Raw genomic sequence first — 22180 nt, 5'->3', positions numbered from 1 at the left:
GTCGAAATCGTGTTAAATTTTGCAGAATATTTTTATGTACTATTGATCTTCGATATTGCATGCATAGACTCAGGGATATACATGTATATTAAAGATGATATATTCGGTCACAAAAAAAAATAATATCGGTTTCGAATAAATATTCCAAGAAAATCATAAATTTAAACATAATGTTTAAAATGTCTGAATGATCATGTTTGTTGATTTCTTCATCTTTCCTTCATAAAATTCATCTAGTATTGTTTCATAAATCAATTTAATTTAACAATTTAAAAGCTAAAATATTCATTCAAGTACAACCACCTGAAACCTATTTATACCTTCCTTTAAATAGTTTTTTACAACTATTTTTAATCGCTATTATGAAAACCTATTCACCCATAAAATTCATGTAGCTACCCGTATATTGAACAGCCGATCAACTTATAGGCGTTCATAAAGATGGCTGACGTGATCGATACATTCCATGGATGAACGTTGACAAACGTAAGTAATAATAACCATACGTATAGACTGTGTATAGTAAGACAATGGTACTATATATATGATATGACATTATATTGACGTGTGTTTTCCATTCTAGCGGAATGACAAGAAAAGTGTGTATTTAGTTGTGTGTATTTAAACGAAATTTATTTCTTTTATTCTTTCTCTTCTTTCTAACGAAGGTTGGTTGTTAGTCCCTGTATTGGCCTTGTGTGTGAAAAATTGAACTGTATAACTTAGTAATGCTGTAGAAAGGATGGGAGTTCTCTAGACTAAGGGTGGGGGTATGTGACATTTCAACTGTAAACAGGTAAACACGGTATATTCAAACCGGTTTATAACATGAGCATCCCTAAGGAAAACAGTTGCAATTAATTATGCTTCGAAAATTAAGAATTGTGTACCATTTTTCAATGCTTCCTTCTTTCAAATAGTGCCACCTTCAACGTGATGTATATTCTGCTAGTGTTGTTGTTTCTTTGAAACACTCCCCATTTCAAATCATGGCTCAATTTTAACACAATGTGTGTAATTTTATAGAAAAAAGGAAAATGGTCGAAATCCACATCATTACCCCTTGTACATTTTGTATTACAATATTTGACAAGTCGGTGCTTAATAGATATAAAATTATTGCTCGTAACCTGTGCACATTTCTTTTAGGGGCAGTCTAAGACGGCCTCCATGTGAGGAATTTTCTTCGCTGTGTTGAAGATCAAATGTGGCCTTCTGACCCTTTATTTGTTTTCTGGTTTTTGGTAGGTTTGTTGACTTTGACACATTTCTATTTTCAATTCTCAATTTTTAATAATTTCCTTAAAACAAGGTTATGAATTAAAATTGGTTAAAACAAAATAAAAATGGACCAATTCAAGTACACCTTCTAGATCCTCGAATTTAGTGACTAGATTTCGATCTGTGCTCTACCTATCATAGGTACTGAGGGACAGGACAATTTGTTTTTGCCCTGCTCTTTTTTTTCCAAAATCCGTATTTTTTTTCGTTTTGATTAACTTCAATTATTTTCGCGTTTTTCTGTACTATTAGAACATAAATATACTACAATTTTTTTTATTTGCTATTTGCTATCAATTCAAAGATTACTATCCACAGCGGTCACTGATATCTCTATCTATACTATTAAACGAGAAGACCTCATTTTGGGTGTCGCTTCTCTTCTTTTCACAATTAATTGATCAACACGCCTCTGTGTCCTACAGGTACAGTGCATAGTGCCATTTGTCATTCATTCATACGATTATTCAGATTGACTTATTTTTGGAGAAAAACGAGAAAAAAGGCATCCGGATATTGTCCCGTCATTGGACGAAATTTTAAGTAAGATTAGACTTCCGGTTTGCGTTTTTCTGTATACTTTGAACGTACATATACAAAGAATAAAGTGTATTTTCAGAATTCTATCTGCTATCATTTTCAAGTTTACTACCACGGCAGTCATAGAGTTTATTAAATAGAGAGGGTCTGTATACTATATCAATGACCACTATGGATCGATTAGTAAAGTAAATACATGTACACTATATTTATATAGAAATGAATGTTCATAATAAACAGATAAGCGCTAAAAATATTCATGTGAACTTTTGATACCTTTTCTGAAATTCTCCAGTCATTAAATCTTTTACAAAAATCATTGATTACAAAAAAAGAAGATGTGGTATGATTGCCATGTTAAGACAACTCTCCACAAGAGACCAATATGACACAGATATTAACAATTATAGGTTACCGTACGACCTTCAACAACGAGCAAATCCCATACGACCTTCTACAACGAGCAAAGCCCATACTCAGCTTTAAAAGGCCCCGAACTGACAATGTAAAACAGTTCAAACCAGAAAACTAGCGGCCTTATTTATGTACAAAAAAATGAACGAAAAACAAATATGTAACACATATACAAACAACAACCACTGAATTACAGGCTCCTTACTTGAATGTTCATAACATACTAAATGTATGTTCATATTGAAATTGATAGAAAACCAAAAAATGGGAATATTGGAAATAAAGGAGGAGGGATGAAAAAAAAAGCATTTTCCTGTCCCCATTAACCTATGACTTATGATACTTTTGCTGAAATTCTCCAGTCATTAAATATTTTACAAAATTCTTCCAACAACACTTTACATACTTTAAACTACGCTTTGAATGCCCGCGATTTCGCGGGTGTGTTCTAGTATAATATATTTTGGGGGAAAAGGTGAGGGCAAAACAAATGTGTCCTGTCCCCAAGTACTTATGATACCTAATACCGTACCGATAAGCGGTCTTAAGAATGTGAATCCGATTGGTGATGAATTGTAAGCGGACAGTTTATAATTGTTTATCTATCTCTCACTGATTTTCCGCGGCATATTTACCAAAAAGGGACGACATCAAAATTTCAATGTAGGATAACAAAAAAAATGAATTCATATAGTTTTTTCATTGACCCCCATACCCTTCTCTACACGTAATTTGGTAAAAATTGATTGACTAATAAGGATATATATAAAATCGATGTCAATTAAATAAACTTGCAGCAATTTTTACCCCCAGCCCCCTCCCCCCCCCCCCCCCACCTTTACACCTATTTGAATTAAGTTTTTTTTTTCATCCTACATTGATTTTCATACAACCCAATAAGCCGTATGATGCATTTAATATTTACTAACAGCCAACGAAGGAAGACTAATCTCTTATATAGTTTAGAGAATTGATTTATGCAATTTAAAAAGGTCAAAATGGCAATTTACTTTATGAACTTCCATATACGTTTTGTGTGTTTACATGTGTTATGTGGATTATTATAAGCTTTCTTTAATAAAATATTTCGTATTTCGTATAAATCAGCTAACTGGAATGCTTAGACTGTAGTTCTTTATCCCTACATGACATAAAATAAAAAAAGGCCTTATGCGGATATGTTTATACCCCATTTATGGGCATTATGTTTTCGGGTCTGTCCGTTCGTCTGTATGTCCATACGGTCGTCCGTCCGTCTGTCCCGGTTTTCAGGTTAAAGTTTTTGGCCGCAGTAGTTTTAGATGAAGTTGAAGTCCAATAAACTTGAAACATAGTACATTTGTGTCCTAATATGCTATGATCTTTCTAATTTTAATGCCAAATTAGAGTTTTTATCCCATTTTCACGGTCCACTGAACATAGAAAATGATAGTGCGGATAGAGTATTCGTGTACTATGGACACATTCTTGTTATTTTTTTGTCTCGCCTGGACGGAGTCAAAAAGCGAGACATAGGTATGCTGTTTCCGGCGTCGGCGGCGGCGACGGCGTCAACAATGTATTAGTTTGTGATTATGTGTAGTTTATGGGGAACCACAAGTGGTAGGTCACTGATATTTGGTATGCAGTTGTATATGCATTGGCATATCTCGTTTCCATCGAGATAGTTTGGCTCCGCACCCTTCAGTCATTGTCTATTGATTTTGAAAAAAAATTCTAAGTTATCATGTATTAGTTTGAGTAAGGTCAGTTCAAGGGGAACCATTTGTGGTAGGTCAATGTTACTTGGTATTCCGTTGTATAAGCTTTGGCACATCTCATTTCCCTGGAGAATAATTGGCCTTGCCCCTTAGTCAGGTCAGAGTCTAATGACTTTGAAACTTATCTTAGTTTACATGTATTAGTTTGTAATTATATCAGTTTAAGGCGAATTGTTTCCATGGAGATTATATAGCCCCACCCCCTCTTCATGGTCCATTGACTTTGAAACTTTTACATAGTTTACAAGTTCATGTTTGTATTTAGATTTGGAAATGACTTATAACAAGTCAATGGTATTTGGTATGCAGTTGTATTAGCATTGGCACATTTCATTTACATGCCATATAACTCAGTCATGGTTCATTGACTTTGAATATTTGCATAACTTGTGTAAGATGTAAGAGTATTGCTATTTTGCATAATCAAAATTACAAAAAGGCGAGACATATCTCTGTGTTGACAGTTTATTTATTCAAGTTACATGTCTGTCAAAATGAACTTTCTATCCGTGACTATCGGACTAAAAAAAACGTATGATGGTAGAACTACATCATTTATAATTTAACCAGAAATAATATTTATCATTACGAAGTATTGGTATTATACAACTCAAGTTGTTCATTTAAATGTAATATCGACCCGTACTTATCCAGGTAAAAGCATGTACTTTTATGTGTGTAGAATATACATCATTTTAAAGAGAGAAGGTAAATGTAATAAAATTGTAACCTTTCCAAATCTGTAATTAAGTTGAACGAGAAACACAACACAGACATTGCAATGAAAGCTATATAAAATACTATTTGTTAAGCTATATATATATATATTGAGCTATATGTGGTGTGGATCTTTTTTTTATATTCAAGTTATACATGTATATCGGTCAATAACAGCTTTCAATCAGTCTGCCATCCGTGAATATCGGACTAAATTACTTTTATTTCTTATTTAACTACATGTACATATACAAATTCAATATACATATATATTGAGAACACAATGTAAACATAAGTAAAAGATAAAGAGGGCGTAGTTGGTTTTTTTTAAGCCCGATTTATGGGCATTATGTGTTCTGGTCTCTGCGTCCGTCCGTTCGTTCGTCCGCTCGTCCGCTCGTTCGTCCGTCTGTCCCTCTTCAGGTTTTTTGTCTGAGTTTTGATATTTATTAAGTCATGAAGATAACTACGTATGACTGTTCTTATGTAAAATTTTAAATGTTTCTGTTCCAATAGTTCTAAGTTTGCGAGTTTTTAAGGATCGAAGTTGAGATATCAAAAGTAAATTTTCATAGCTTAATTATAAACAGGTCGGGAACACTAATTTATATGGAAATGCATGAATTAGCATACTTATGTCCTAGCACATGTAATTGTTTATTTACGTGTGACGCAATTTACTTTTACCTGGGTTTTTGACCAATACAATAAATGAGTTACAATGCATGATAGACTACTACGTGTTTACAATCAACCAGGAACACGTGTTGGACGTCATACTAAACTCCGAATTATACACAAGAAACTAAAATTAAAATCAAAAGGCCAGAGGCTCCTGACTTGGGACAGGCGCAAAAATGCGGCGGAGTTAAACATGTTTTTTTAGATCTCAACCCTGCCCCTATACCTCTAGCTAATGTAGAATAAACAAACACACAACAATGTACACAGTAAAACGCAGTTTAAGAGAAGTCCGAGTCCGATGTCAGAATAGGTAACAAAAGAAACAAAATGACAATGATACACAAATTAACAAAGGACTTCTATAGCAGTTACTGACATGCCAGCTCCAGACCTTAATTAAACTGATTGAAAGATTATGTCTTCATCATTCAAATATCAAGCACAATTCCTACCCGTTTTTAATTTTTAACACTTATTTTTACGCATACTGAATATTATGATGATCTTTCTTTTAGTTCAGGTCCTGATAAAAATTTTACACATCCAGTACAGATAGAAGTGTTTCAGTGCCAGTTTTCGTGATTTTTCGAGGCAGAAATGTTTTAAAATGATATTATACAGGTTTTAAAGAGCTAAACAAATAACATACTGGACAGTGGTCACTTCATCTGAAATTTCACTTTTTCATGCCTTAAATTATAGCACAGATACAATGTATAACAATTGAACAAAACTGTTCAACTACTTTAACAAGGCGTAAAAGAATGTCAAATAGTGAAGCTCGAAGCTCGTAAACAATACTTTTTTAATCTGAGCATGCAAATTGAAGATTGTGTTATAATTATTATTTCACAATAAACATTTTCGCAGAACAAAACATTTATTTTGAGAATCCCAGACACTATATATTAGTTGACACTTTTTCCACTAATTCTACGTGTTTTCAAGTAATAGTAAACTCGTAGTAGCCCACAATGCATTGTAGCTCATTGAGTTGATTGATCAGTTTTTCAAGGCCATCTTTGGTAAAAAACTATGCAAATATATTCTGACGTCAGGAAATCTAGAGTTCTCGACCTGATAAAGGGCACCCGTCATAATAGTTTTTTTTCACTAGATATTCTGTGTTTTGAAATGTAAATAGGCCTAAACAAATGGATAACCCCTTACAAAGAACAGGATTTACATTGAATTTCATTCTTCACATTAAGGAACATGAAATTCTACGCTTTCATGGTCAATAGCACTTTTCTATATTCTAAATTATTAATGAAATGTATAATCCATTCTTGTTAATACTCATAAACGCTAGTTGCAAGCATATAATCCACCACCAGTGACACAATAGAACAATGGTATCAAACATGCGAGAATGAGAATTTATACCATACGTTTAGAAAATTTAAACATATTGCAAATGTGTACGGGTACTAAATTATAAATGGTATTATGTTAGGACATACAAATCTTCAGGATACAAATACTCTTTTATGTCCTTACAATAATAATAATGTAAGAATTGTAATATTCACTACTTAGCCACTAGCATTGGTCTCGTGAAAAAAAATCATATGTACCTTAATATGACAAACAGGTTTATAATACGTACATACTTTAGACGTACGAATTAAGGAAAAGAGGGTTATCAAAGGAAAAAAAACTTACTTTGATGGAACGCATTGTATAATTGTTAGAGCAATCTAGAATTAAAACAAGAATGTGTATGCCACACTCGCACTATTATTTTCTATGTTCAGTGCACCGTGAAATTTGGGTCCATACCTTCAAATTAACTTGGCATTACAATTAGAATAGCTCTTTAAAAATCTATATTGTCATAAACCAAAGTGCATGAAATGACATAGAGACAATATCATATCATATGGAACATGTGTGTTCTAAGTTTGGAGTTTATTGGACTTTAACTGCACCCAAAACTATCTTGACAAAAAGCTTAAACCTAAAGCGGGACAGACGAACGAACGGAAGAACAGACCGAACAAGAATGTGTCCCAAGTACACGGATGCCCCATCTGCACTATCTATGATCAGTGGACCATGAAAATAAGATAAAATCTCTAATTTGGCATTAAAATAAGAAAGATCATATTATCATAGGGAACATGTTTACTAAGTTTCAAATTGATTGGACTTCAACTTCATCAAAAACTACCTCGACCAAAAACTTTAACCTGAAGTAGGACGAACGGACGGGCAGACGAACGGACGAACGGACGGACGAACGGACGGAAGGACGCACAGACCAGAAAACATAATGCCCATAAATGGGGCATAAAAATATAATATCCCTAAATAGAGCGTAAAAACAACTTTGTCTATGTCTTTAGAATACTAGTTACATGAATATGAATGATTGGGACGAAGTTTTTCGTTAGTGTTGAGAATAGCTATGTTTGTTTGTTCTATGTTGCGTATTGAGAACTCGTGTTTTGTTGACGGCTGCACGTCTATTTGTTATTCTTGTCGTCGGGTTGCTGTCTCGTAGACACAAACCCGACAATACCCCTTTTTCGTGTATACATAACTGTAAATAAATATGATTTATCTATTTCTTTCTAATTTCAGAGACTCAACGTAGGACATAACAACATGCCGAAACTAAACATACGAGAAGTGCTCATACTGGCAGCTTGTGTATTCATTGGGTTTAATGTATTCTACTTGGTGGCCGGAAGTGGAGACAAAACAGTCGTTCAAAGTGACAATAACGTCCAAGTATTGAGTCAAGGTGAAACGAATGTCAAAAGATTCGAGCAGGATAGTGCCATAAATGTGTTACCAGTTATCGGATCAATGCAAAGCAATTCCAATATCACGGATGTTATCAGAAAACAGAGAAATGCAGTATCAGCAATGCTTAATAAATTGAGTAAAAGAATCGGGGTACTGCAGTGTGAGGTAAATAAATATAAATAAAAACACATGTGCATTACTGTAGGTTGCACGCCAGTAAATATAGACAATGCAATTTCCTATAAAAATTCCGTTTACGGGCTAAAACACTTCTGTGCCACTTTTTCTATGAAGTTTCCTAAAAAAAATTATCCTAGAATGGAAAGATTTTATGCACTGCTATTTTTGTAAAGGTCAAAAGATATGGCTGTGCTGTATATTTTCAACATTTATATGTCCCGACTTATATTAACCCTCTCTTTTCGTTTGGTTTTCCACAGAATTCAATATTAACCGATATCCAACGTGTATTTATACTAGCAACAAGTCGTAAACAAAACAAAATGTCTATAGATATAATATAAAATTTAGAATGGAAATGGGGAATGTGTCAAAGAGACAACAACCCGACCATAGAACAGACAACAGCAGGTCACCAATAGGTCTTTAATGCAGCGAGAAACTCTCGCACCCGGAGTCGTCCTTCAGCTGGCCCCTAAACAAATATCTATACTAGTTCAGTGATAATGGACGTCATACTAAACTCCAAATTATACACAAGAAACTAAAATAAAAAATCATACAAGACTAACAAAGGCCAAAGGCTCCTGACTCGGGACAGGCGCAAAAATGCGGTACATGTATCTCCCCACCACATTTAGTGATACACACTCGTTAGATCTATAGTCTTTTTATCTGTTTGACTTCTTATTTATTTACTATACCAATTTTACTATAAAAAGGTTGAGCGGAATGTATATGTGAACATATTGTTTCTATTTGTTTCTATTGTAGAGAAAGAAAGGTACCGCAGCGGCCGGGGGATATTGTAGTAGAGGAGGTCAACATCTGGGAGCAGACAAGACGTTACTTCCGGCATTGTCGGACTTATTACAGGGTAAAAGTGTAGCAAGTTTTGGTGACGGAACTGGTGAATACAAAACAAAACTTTTAGGATTAGGAAAGATAAAGTCGTACGATTCATACGACGGGGGACCATTTACTGAAGAGGAGAGCAAAGGAAATGTTAAATATATGGACCTTACTATTCCACATTTTGGGCTACCAGTTTATGATTGGGTCATTTCTATTGAAGTAGCCGAGCATATTCCTAAAGAATACGAGGAAATATTTCTAGACAATATATTCAGACATGCCAATGAAGGCATAATATTAAGCTGGGCAGTCCCAGGACAAGGAGGGTTGAACCATGTCAACAATAAGCCAATAGAATACGTTATTGAAGTAATGAATAAGCACGGTTTTCACCGTGATGACGCGTCGTCCAAACTGTTACAAGATGCAAGTACATTTCCTCATCTGAAAAGAAACCTTTATGTTTATAAACGACGAGAAATCATGAAAAATCTGCATATTTTAGCATAACTTAGCAGATGTTCCATCTTTAAATACTATACCTATACAAATTTTCCTTATATGCTTCTTATTTGACAAACAGCGATCAGGCATGCATTTTAGACAACATATTCAAATCCGTCAAAGAAGGGCCTATAATACTACGCTGGGCAGTTCAAGGACAGGGAGGGTTAAACCATGTCAACAATAAGCCAATATAATATGTTATTGAAGTTACTGTTCCAAGTACATGTAGCTTGTCAATTTCTTTATCTAAAAAAAAGCAACATTTTATAAACAACGAGAACTCATGAAAAAATGCATATGTTAGCATAGTTTAAAAGATGCTTTATATTTTTCAATAAAATAAACAAATAATTATCTGTTTTTATCTTTTAATGTTTAACCGACTTTAGATAACCGTATATTATTTTTGTATAGAACTATAAAACATTACTAGCCGTATTAGGGGAGGGGATACCTAGTTTAAAACTGACTTATTGAATTATTACAGAGTTTATTTTGAAAGAAATAAATACTGTCATGGGTCTTTCATGTCTTGCATAATGCGTTTTCGACTTCTCATCCTCGATTGGAACATTTGTGTGAGTCGTTTGTGTGAACACTCTTCAACCCTCTTCTTACCTTGGACAATCGTTTAAATGCTAAACATAAGAGCAAACAATAAAAACCAGGCTTGCAGTTAACCTATAATTGTTCACTTTTTTTACATTTTGTATTGGATGCAGAGTTGTCTCATTGAGACAAATTTCACCCAGAGTTCAATTGACATGGATGTAAGTAAATAAAGGCAACCGTACAGCCTTCAAAAATGAGGAAAACTTGTACTGACATGAAAAATGCGGAAATAATTCAAAAGTAAAATCACAAAAATACTGAACTCCGATGAAAACATTCAAAACGGAAAGTCCCTAATCCAATGGCAAAATCAAAAGATGAAACACATCAAACGAATGGATAACAACAGTTATATTCCTAAATTGGAATAGGAATTTTCTTATAAGTATACTCTATAATAAATCAATCGGACGAGTTTTCTCGTTTGTATTGTTTAACATTGTCATTTCGGGATTAATTAAAGCTGACTATGCGATATTGATTTTGCTTATTATTGAAGGCCGTACTGTTAATTTCTGTGTCATTTGGTCTCTTTTGGAGAGTAGTTTCATTGGCAATCATACCGCATCTTCTTTTTTATACTTAAAAACTTTTAATTATTCTAACCTGTTTAGAAGATGTAGTATAAGTGCCAATAAGACAACTCTCAATCAAAGATACAATTTGTAAAAGTAAACCATTAAAGGTCAAAGTACGGTCTTCATCACAGAGCCTTTGGCTCACACCGAACAGCAAGCTATAAAGGGTCCCAAAAATTACTTAGTGTAAAACCATTGAAAGAGGAAAACCAACGTTATAATATATATAAAAAACGGGGAACATTTACGAACCACATCGACAAACGACAAGTTCTGAACATTCATCCAGGACGTACGACAGGTACACAAATGCAGTGGATTTAAAAGATTTAACAGGCGTCAACCTTCGCCCGTACCTGGAAAAATAGTGTAACATCACAACATAGAACGGAAATCTATAAAATATCAATTGAAATGGCTAATCGCAATATAAATACAAATTAATACAAGTCTTTTTAATAGATGAAATGATACAAGTCTCACAACCAGCACTAACGAGTCTGGACTATTTTAGTAGCGCGTTTGCCTTGAATGAGAGAAGTTGTGGGTTCAAACCCGACCTACAGAACCAAAGACTTTAAAATTGGTCTCAATGTTGCTGCAATCCGTTAAGTATGCGGCACTAGAGAGTAAGAGTATATTTGTGTCGATTGAAGTAGAATAACGTGTCAGATTAGGGTGTATGCAGCACTAGAGAGTAAAAGTATGTATGTGTCGATCAAAGTAGAATAACGTGTCAGATTAGGGTGTATATGTGTCGATTAAAGTAGAATAACGTGTCAGATTAGGGTGTATGCTGCAGTAGACAGTAAGAGTATATATGTGTCGATTGAAGTAGAATGACGTGTCAGATTAGGGTGTATGCGGCACTAGAGAGTGAGAGTATATATGTGTCGATTGAAGTAGAATAACGTGTCAGATTAGGGTGTATGCGGCACTAGAGAGTAAGAGTATATATGTGTCGATTGAAGTAGAATAACGCGTCAGATTAGGGTGTATGCAGCACTAGATAGTAAGAGTATATATGTGTCGATTGAAGTAGAATAACGTGTCAGATTAGGGTGTATGCGGCACTAGAGAGTAAGAGTATATATGTGTCGATTGAAGTAGAATAACGCGTCAGATTAGGATGTATGCAGCACTAGAGAGTAAGAGTATATATGTGTCGATTGAAGTAGAATAACGTGTCAGATTAGGGTGTATGCAGCACTAGATAGTAAGAGTATGTATGTGTCGATTGAAGTAGAATAACGTGTCAGATTAGGGTGTATGCGGCACTAGAGAGTAAGAGTATGTATGTGTCGATTGAAGTAGAATAACGTGTCAGATTAGGGTGTATGCGGCACTAGAGAGTAAGAGTATATATGTGTCGATTGATGTAGAATAACGTGTCAGATTAGGATGTATGCAGCACTAGAGAGTAAGAGTATGTATGTGTCGATTGAAGTAGAATAACGTGTCAGATTAGGGTGTATGCAGCACTAGATAGTAAGAGTATGTATGTGTCGATTGAAGTAGAATAACGTGTCAGATTAGGGTGTATGCGGCACTAGAGAGTAAGAGTATGTATGTGTCGATTGAAGTAGAATAACGTGTCAGATTAGGGTGTATGCAGCACTAGATAGTAAGAGTATATATGTGTCGATCAAAGTAGAATAACGTGTCAGATTAGGGTGTATACGGCACTAGAGAGTAAGAGTATATTTGTGTCGATCGAAGTAGAATAACGTGTCAGATTAGGGTGTATGCAGCACTAGAGAGTTAGAGTATATATGTGTCGATTGAAGTAGAATAACGTGTCAGATTAGGGTGTATGCTGCACTAGAGAGTTAGAGTATCTTTGTGTCGATCGAAGTAGAATAACGTGTCAGATTAGGGTGAATGCTGCACTAGAGAGTTAGAGTATCTTTGTGTCGATCGAAGTAGAATAACGTGTCAGATTAGGGTGTATGCGGCACTAGAGAGTAAGAGTATGTATGTGTCGATCAAAGTAGAATAACGTGTCAGATTAGGGTGTATGCGACACTAGAAAGTAAGAGTATGTATGTGTCGATCAAAGTAGAATACCGTGTCAGATTAGGGTGTATGCGGCACTAGAGAGTGACAGTATATATGTGTCGATCAAAGAAAAATGACGTGTCAGATTAGGGTGTATGCGGCACTAGAGAGTAAAAGTATATTTGTGTCGATCAAAGAAAAATGACGTGTCAGATTAGGGTGTATGCGGCACTAGAGAGTAAAAGTATATATGTGTCGATCAAAGTAGAATAACGTGTCAGATTAGGGTGTATGCGGCACTAGAGAGTAAGAGTTTATATGTGTCGATCAAAGTAGAATAACGTGTCAGATTAGGGTGTATGCGACACTAGAGAGTAAGAGTTTATATGTGTCGATCAAAGTAGAATAACGTGTCAGATTAGGGTGTATGCGGCACTAGAGAGTAAGAGTTTATATGTGTCGATCAAAGTAGAATAACGTGTCAGATTAGGGTGTATGCGGCACTAGAGAGTAAGAGTTTATATGTGTCGATCAAAGTAGAATAACGTGTCAGATTAGGGTGTATGCGGCACTAGAGAGTAAGAGTTTATATGTGTCGATCAAAGTAGAATAACATGTCAGATTAGGGTGTATGCGGCACTAGAGAGTAAGAGTTTATATGTGTCGATCAAAGTAGAATAACGTGTCAGATTAGGGTGTATGCGGCACTAGAGAGTAAGAGTATCTTTGTGTCGATCAAAGTAGAATAACGTGTCAGATTAGGGTGTATGCAGCACTAGATAGTAAGAGTATATTTGTGTCGATCAAAGTAGAATAACGTGTCAGATTAGGGTGTATGCGACACTAGAGAGTAAGAGTATATATGTGTCGATCAAAGTAGAATAACGTGTCAGATTAGGGTGTATACGACACTAGAGAGTAAGAGTATATATGTGTCGATCAAAGTAGAATAACGTGTCAGATTAGGGTGTATGCGGCACTAGAGAGTGACAGTATATATGTGTCGATCAAAGAAAAATGACGTGTCAGATTAGGGTGTATGCGGCACTAGAGAGTAAAAGTATATTTGTGTCGATCGAAGTAGAATAACGTGTCAGATTAGGGTGTATGCAGCACTAGATAGTAAGAGTATATATGTGTCGATTAAAGTAGAATAACGTGTCAGATTAGGGTGTATGCGGCACTAGAGAGTAAGAGTATATTTGTGTCGATCAAAGTAGAATGACGTGTCAGATTATGGTGTATACGACACTAGAGAGTAAGAGTATATTTGTGTCGATCAAAGTAGAATGACGTGTCAGATTAGGGTGTATGCGGCACTAGAGAGTAAGAGTATATATGTGTCGATTAAAGTAGAATAACGTGTCAGATTAGGGTGTATACGGCACTAGAGAGTAAGAGTATATTTGTGTCGATTGAAGTAGAATAACGTGTCAGATTAGGGTGTGTGCGGCACTAGAGAGTGACAGTATATATGTGTCGATCAAAGAAAAATGACATGTCAGATTAGGGTGTATGCGGCACTAGAGAGTAAAAGTATATATGTGTCGATCAAAGTAGAATAACGTGTCAGATTAGGGTGTATGCGGCATTAGAGAGTGAAAGTATATATGCGTCGATCAAAGTAGAATAACGTGTCAGATTAGGGTGTATGCGCCACTAGATAGTAAGAGTATGTATGTGTCGATCAAAGTAGAATAACGTGTCAGATTAGGGTGTATACGACACTAGAGAGTAAGAGTATATATGTGTCGATTGAAGTAGAATAACGTGTCAGATTAGGGTGTATGCGGCACTAGGAATTAGAGTATATATGTGTCGATTGAAGTAGAATAACGTGTCAGATTAGGGTGTATGCGGCACTAGAGAGTAAGAGTATGTATGTGTCGATTGAAGTAGAATAACGTGTCAGATTAGGGTGTATGCGGCACTAGATAGTAAGAGTATATATGTGTCGATCAAAGTAGAATAACGTGTCAGATTAGGGTGTATGCAGCACTAGAGAGTAAAAGTATATTTGTGTCGATCAAAGTAGAATAACGTGTCAGATTAGGGTGTATGCAGCACTAGAGAGTAAAAGTATGTATGTGTCGATCAAAGTAGAATAACGTGTCAGATTAGGGTGTATATGTGTCGATTAAAGTAGAATAACGTGTCAGATTAGGGTGTATGCGGCACTAGACAGTAAGAGTTTATATGTGTCGATCGAAGTAGAATAACGTGTCAGATTAGGGTGTATACGGCACTAGAGAGTGAAAGTATATTTGTGTCGATCGAAGTAGAATAACGTGTCAGATTAGGGTGTATATGTGTCGATTAAAGTAGAATAACGTGTCAGATTAGGGTGTATGCGGCACTAGACAGTAAGAGTTTATATGTGTCGATCGAAGTAGAATAACGTGTCAGATTAGGGTGTATACGGCACTAGAGAGTGAAAGTATATTTGTGTCGATCGAAGTAGAATAACGTGTCAGATTAGGGTGTATGTGGCACTAGAGAGTGACAGTATATATGTGTCGATTGAAGTAGAATAACGTGTCAGATTAGGATGTATGCAGCACTAGAGAGTAAGAGTATATTTGTGTCGATCAAAGTAGAATAACGTGTCAGATTAGGGTGTATGCGACACTAAAGAGTAAGAGTATATATGTGTCGATTGAAGTAGAATAACGCGTCAGATTAGGGTGTATGCAGCACTAGATAGTAAGAGTATATTTGTGTCGATCGAAGTAGAATAACGTGTCAGATTATGGTGTATACGACACTAGAGAGTAAGAGTATATATGTGTCGATTGAAGTAGAATAACGTGTCAGATTAGGGTGTATGCGGCACTAGAGAGTAAGAGTATATATGTGTCGATTGAAGTAGAATAACGTGTCAGATTAGGATGTATGCAGCACTAGATAGTAAGAGTATATTTGTGTCGATCGAAGTAGAATAACGTGTCAGATTAGGGTGTATACGACACTAAAGAGTAAGAGTATATTTGTGTCGATCAAAGTAGAATAACGTGTCAGATTAGGGTGTATGCGGCACTAGAGAGTAAGAGTTTATATGTGTCGATTGAAGTAGAATAACGTGTCAGATTAGGGTGTATGCAGCACTAGAGAGTAAGAGTATATTTGTGTCGATTGAAGTAGAATAACGTGTCAGATTAGGGTGTATGCGGCACTAGATAGTTAGAGTATATATGTGTCGATTGAAGTAGAATGATGTGTGTCAGATTAGGGTGTATACGGCACTAGATAGTAAGAGTATGTATGTGTCGATTGAAGTAGAATGACGTGTCAGATTAGGGTGTATGCGGCACTAGAGAGTAAGAGTATATATGTGTCGATTAAAGTAGAATAACGTGTCAGATTAGGGTGTATGCGACACTAGAGAGTAAGAGTATATATGTGTCGATTGAAGTAGAATAACGTGTCAGATTAGGGTGTGTGCGGCACTAGAAAGTTAGAGTATATATGTGTCGATTGAAGTAGAATGACGTGTCAGATTAGGGTGTATGAGGCACTAGAGAGTAAGAGTATATTTGTGTCGATTGAAGTAGAATGACGTGTCAGATTAGGGTGTATGCGACACTAGAGAGTAAGAGTATATATGTGTCGATTGAAGTAGAATGACGTGTCAGATTAGGGTGTATGCGACACTAGAGAGTAAGAGTATATTTGTGTCGATTGAAGTAGAATGACGTGTCAGATTAGGGTGTATGCGGCACTAGAGAGTAAGAGTATATATGTGTCGATTGAAGTAGAATGACGTGTCAGATTAGGGTGTATGCGACACTAGAGAGTAAGAGTATATTTGTGTCGATTGAAGTAGAATGACGTGTCAGATTAGGGTGTGTGCGGCACTAGAAAGTTAGAGTATATATGTGTCGATTGAAGTAGAATGATGTGTCAGATTAGGGTGTATGAGGCACTAGAGAGTAAGAGTATATATGTGTCGATTGAAGTAGAATGACGTGTCAGATTAGGGTGTATGCGACACTATAAAGTAAGAGTATATTTGTTTCGATCCAAGTAGAATGACGTGTCAGATTAGGGTGTATGCGGGACTAGAGAGTGAGAGTATATATGCGTCGATCAAAGTAGAATAACGTGTCAGATTAGGGTGTATACGGCACTAGAGAGTAAGAGTATATTTGTGTCGATCAAAGTAGAATAACGTGTCAGATTAGGGTGTATGCGGCAGTAGAGAGTGAGAGTATACATGTGTCGATTGAAGTAGAATGACGTGTCAGATTAGGGTGTATGCTGCACTAGAGAGTAAGAGTATATATGTGTCGATCAAAGTAGAATGACGTGTCAGATTAGGGTGTATACGGCACTAGAGAGTGAGAGTATATATGTGTCGATCAAAGTAGAATAACGTGTCAGATTAGGGTGTATACTGCACTAGAGAGTAAGAGTATATATGTGTCGATTGAAGTAGAATAACGTGTCAGATTAGGGTGTATGCGGCACTAGAGAGTGAGAGTATATATGTGTCGATTGAAGTAGAATAACGTATCAGATTAGGGTGTATGCGGCACTAGAGAGTGAGAGTATATATGTGTCGATTGAAGTAGAATGACGTGTCAGATTAGGGTGTATGCTGCAGTAGACAGTAAGAGTATATTTGTGTCGATTGAAGTAGAATGACGTGTCAGATTAGGGTGTATGCGGCACTAGAGAGTAAGAGTATAAATGTGTCGATTGAAGTAGAATAACGTGTCAGATTAGGGTGTATGCGGCACTAGAGAGTGAGAGTATATATGTGTCGATTGAAGTAGAATAACGTGTCAGATTAGGGTGTATGCGGCACTAGAGAGAGTATATATGTGTCGATTGAAGTAGAATAACGTGTCAGATTAGGGTGTATGCGGCACTAGAGAGTGAGAGTATATATGTGTCGATTGAAGTAGAATAACGTGTCAGATTAGGGTGTATGCGGCACTAGAGAGTGAGAGTATATATGTGTCGATTGAAGTAGAATGACGTGTCAGATTAGGGTGTATGCGGCACTAGAGAGTAAGAGTATATATGTGTCGATCAAAGTAGAATGACGTGTCAGATTAGGGTGTATGCGGCACTAGACAGTAAGAGTATATATGTGTCGATCAAAGTAGAATAACGTATCAGATTAGGGTGTATGCGGCACTAGAGAGTAAGAGTATATATGTGTCGATTGAAGTAGAATGACGTGTCAGATTAGGGTGTATGCGGCACTAGACAGTAAGAGTATATATGTGTCGATTGAAGTAGAATGACGTATCAGATTAGGGTGTATGCGGCACTAGAGAGTAAGATTATACATGTGTCGATTGAAGTAGAATAACGTGTCAGCTATGGGTGTATACTGCACTAGAGAGTAAGAGTATATATGTGTCGATTGAAGTAGAATAACGTGTCAGATTGGGGTGTCATGACTTCCTGGGGACTGTTACCTTGGTAACTATCACGTTAAAATCCGATTCAGCATGTCGGTCAAATACAAGACAGGCTTAATTATCACAGAATATAAACACGTTTTTATGGCCCCGCAACGAAGTTGTCGGAGCCATTTAGTTTAAACCCTTGTCCGAAATTCCATCTTTCCGAAATTCCGTCATTCCGTCATTCCGCAACAAACCATTATACGGAGTTTTTTCTATATACCTTCAGATATTAGGCTGATTTTTGGTTTATGAGTTCACCATGATGAGTTACAGATCGAGTTTAAGTTCTGCTCCTCTCCGCTCCTCTCCGCTAATTTTTGCTGAAATTACGGGCTTTGAACTTTGATAAATTCTTGAAAATCACAGTTATACAGAGTTTTTTTTCTAAACGCCTTCAGATATTGGGCTGAATTTTGGTTTGTGAGTTAACCATGATGAGTTACATATCTAGTTTTAAGATTTGTTCCTCTCCATTATTTTTTGCCAAAATCAAGGGTTTACAACTTTGAAAATGGTTTGAAAATCACAGTAATACGGACTTTTTTCTAAACGCTTTCAGATATTGGGCTGATCTTTGGTATGTGAGGTAACCATGATGAAATACAGGTCAAGTTTAAGTTTTGTTCCGCTTCGCTAATTTTTGCCGAAATAACGGGCTTTGGACTTTGATAAATTGTTGAAAATAATAGTTATACTGACTTTTTTTCTAAACACTTTCAGATATTGGGCTGATTTTTGGTATGTGAGTTACTCATGATGAGTTACAGATCATGTTTAAGTTTTGTTCCTCTCCACTATTTTTTGCCAAAATTATGGGTTTACAACTTTGAAAATTGTTGAAAATCACAGTTATACAGACTTTTTTTCTATAGGCCTCCACATTTTGAGCTGAGTTTTATTATACAGACTTTTTCCTATAGGCCTCCACATTTTGAGCTGAGTTTTGTTAACAGTTAATCTATAATTATGAACATATCAATGTGAGACTACCATCATGTTTGTGTCCATATTGGTTATTGAAATTGCAGATTTTCAATTTTCATCTAGTTCAAAACTATGATCATCATCAAAAAGTAATCAAAGAGCAGATTGCTCTGAGGGATACGATTGCCATTGTTTCATTGACACATGTATGCATGTAGCTGGATAACATTATTTTCAAAACTAATTCAAATGACAAACAGACATGTAAAATATAGTTACAAAATAGCCAAACCCGGATAAAAGTGTATGAAAAATGTAATTAGTTCTATTGTGTTTTATTTTTGTACTATCAATACCAAAATTAAGTTTACTTTCCACAGCAGTCACTGACTGACTCAGAGTGAGAGATGTCAGAGAAGGTATTTTATTTCACTCATTGGTTATTATATTTTATTAAGTGTCTGTAAGCGATGCGACGACGTATAGTCATCAATGTGCTGATGGATCGTCGTATGGTGTAGATGTAGATGTAGATTTCAATTTGTATCTTATCACCTTTTTTCCTACGTTAATTCTAGGAGGAACCTCATTCCTAACTCTTTAAATATTTAATTTCCTTTGGGTCAGTCATCATGGCTCCTTTCCGTACACATTTATCGGTTTACATTGCATTCGTTTTTAATATAATACGACGTTTATTGACAGAACGAGCTAATACTCGACGTCTTGTTTATATTCAGAATTCACGGAAGTTACTGCCGGAAGGGAGACAACTCGAAACGATAATATGGAAGACTTTATTTCGCCTGAAGGGGTGTTCTACGATGTGGAATATAATTATTTTAATCTAAATGATGCATATGATTTAAAATTATGCAACAACAATAACCCTCAATAGCAGACATACATAGAAAATATCCCATGAGTTATAAATTAATTAATTGAGTGGGGAATCCAGAGCAACCATTCAATCTAAAACCCCTTAAAGTCAAGAAAACTATACGCATGCGCATAATTTCCAAATCAAACCCTGGGGCAAGATATATTAAATGCTTATAAAACGATCTAGATGGATCTCAATTTTTGTATGGAAGTACAATCTCAAATATCAGTTTCATAACGGTAACATATAAGAAAAACTCCACTTCAGTTCTTATATGACAGAAATAGATTTATCGGTATTCAGAGAACTCTCGCATTTTATCAAAACTGGGAATTCCCTTTGACGTGTTTCTAAATTTATAACTACACTAAATATAAATACTGCTTAATGTTGTTAAAAACACGCATCGAAGTCAAGGGAACATATCCAACTATATCGGTCATCACGTGACTTTTACACTTAAGTTGTATATCATAAATGGCCGATTGATTATCAATGAAAGTGAACGGGGTACATAGACAAAACGGTCATAACTTTTTTGTTATAATGTATATTTTCCCTCCCGACCCCGCCTTTTACAGTTAATAATTTTTTACAATTAAATATGTTTTAAGTTTCAGTTCAGAAATATGATTTCGTGCTTCGAAATAAGTTTGAAAATTGAGGTGACATAGCCACACAGCCTCCGTTGACATCTTCGTTAATTCTCGATAAAATTGTAATGGGACCTTTTTGTAAAATCAATTTTCTCAACTAATTTATTGTAACTTATATCCTCCCAACCCCTAAAAAGATCGTCATTTAAATGAAATCGCAAACCATATCAGTTCAGGTATTAAACTTTTTGCTTCGAAATTTGGTTGAAAAGTTCTTATTTTTGCAGTCTTCAGCAATATTTTCAAAATGGCGGTCACTGTTGGAGGTTCACAACGACACGACATGCCGGTATTCATGTAGTTATAAATCAAAAAGTAATATTTCAAATATTTATCAAAGTGTGTCTTTTTGTACTTAAGAAATTTCTGTTTTCACATCTTCTTCAATATATTTATTAGAAACAGTATCTCACACTACAAAAAAAGATTTGCATGCACCAACCATGCAGTTTACATGTACATTGATAGCGTGGGGCGACATGGGAATATATATTTTTGAAGATTTAAACGATGAAAATCGAAAAATTGTTAGATGCATGTCTTTTCAATAATTGTCTTACCTTAATGCAGCATAAAATTAAACATTGTTTCCCTCTGTTAAAGTGGATACATGTTATTTGTTTTGATAAAATTTCGAAGTTACATAAAACAAAATGGCGACCAAATAATTTTCAAAAGTAGACGATGTTCGACACTTATTTTGCACATGCAAATATTTCAATTAGATTTAACTGTTTGTATTGCAATTAAATATGACACGTTTATTGTAACTCGTATGATAATTAAGGATAAAGCTAGATTGTGGAGATATTAATTAAGTCATCAACGTGATCAAAGAAAACAAACATGGCAACGTGGCCTAATCACGATGTAAGTTTTGACAAGACTTAATATATATATTAGTATTATACGATTGTTTATGAAATCATTTCAATGATAATATTTTATATTAACAAAAGGAAACCACGGATGGATGGTAACAAAGATGAAATATCTCTATATATATATATATATATATATATATTTTAAATCATTACACGGGTAACCAGTACATTTTACATAATCCTAATTAAACCAGTCACATACAGAGTTATCGAACCTAATTATGACTGGAATAGTTGCATATGTTATCAAACATAAAGATTATGAAAAGAACATTATAGGGAAGTTGATTAAGTTTAATCCCTTTGTTTGTTTTTACCTTTTAAAGCAAGACAATCATAAGAATCTGAGATGTTCCTTAGTGTTTAGAATAAAACGATTGACGTGAGGGAAATTGCTCCGAGACACCGGTATAATTCTACAGATTGCTTGAAAGCAATCGTATCCCAAAAACACAAAAATAGTGAACTCCGAGGAAAATTCAAAAAGGAAAATCCAAAATCAAAAGGCAAAATCAAAAGTCCAAACACATCAA

General features: G+C 35.3%; 1 long non-coding RNA gene across 1 annotated transcript; it reads left to right on the top strand.

Moving 5' to 3' along the window:
- The first annotated feature begins 383 nt into the window (after positions 1-383).
- LOC143052562 (uncharacterized) lies at positions 384-9727 on the top strand. The gene is made up of 3 exons (XR_012971152.1): positions 384-486; positions 7983-8315; positions 9105-9727. It is a non-coding gene; the product is annotated as an uncharacterized LOC143052562 (long non-coding RNA).
- The last annotated feature ends 12453 nt before the right edge of the window (positions 9728-22180 follow it).

This window comes from Mytilus galloprovincialis, chromosome 11 (assembly GCF_965363235.1).
Source record: "Mytilus galloprovincialis chromosome 11, xbMytGall1.hap1.1, whole genome shotgun sequence".
Classification (NCBI taxonomy): domain Eukaryota; kingdom Metazoa; phylum Mollusca; class Bivalvia; order Mytilida; family Mytilidae; genus Mytilus; species Mytilus galloprovincialis.
Note: the sequence above shows the minus strand (reverse complement) of the source record. Positions and strands in the feature narration are given on the sequence as shown.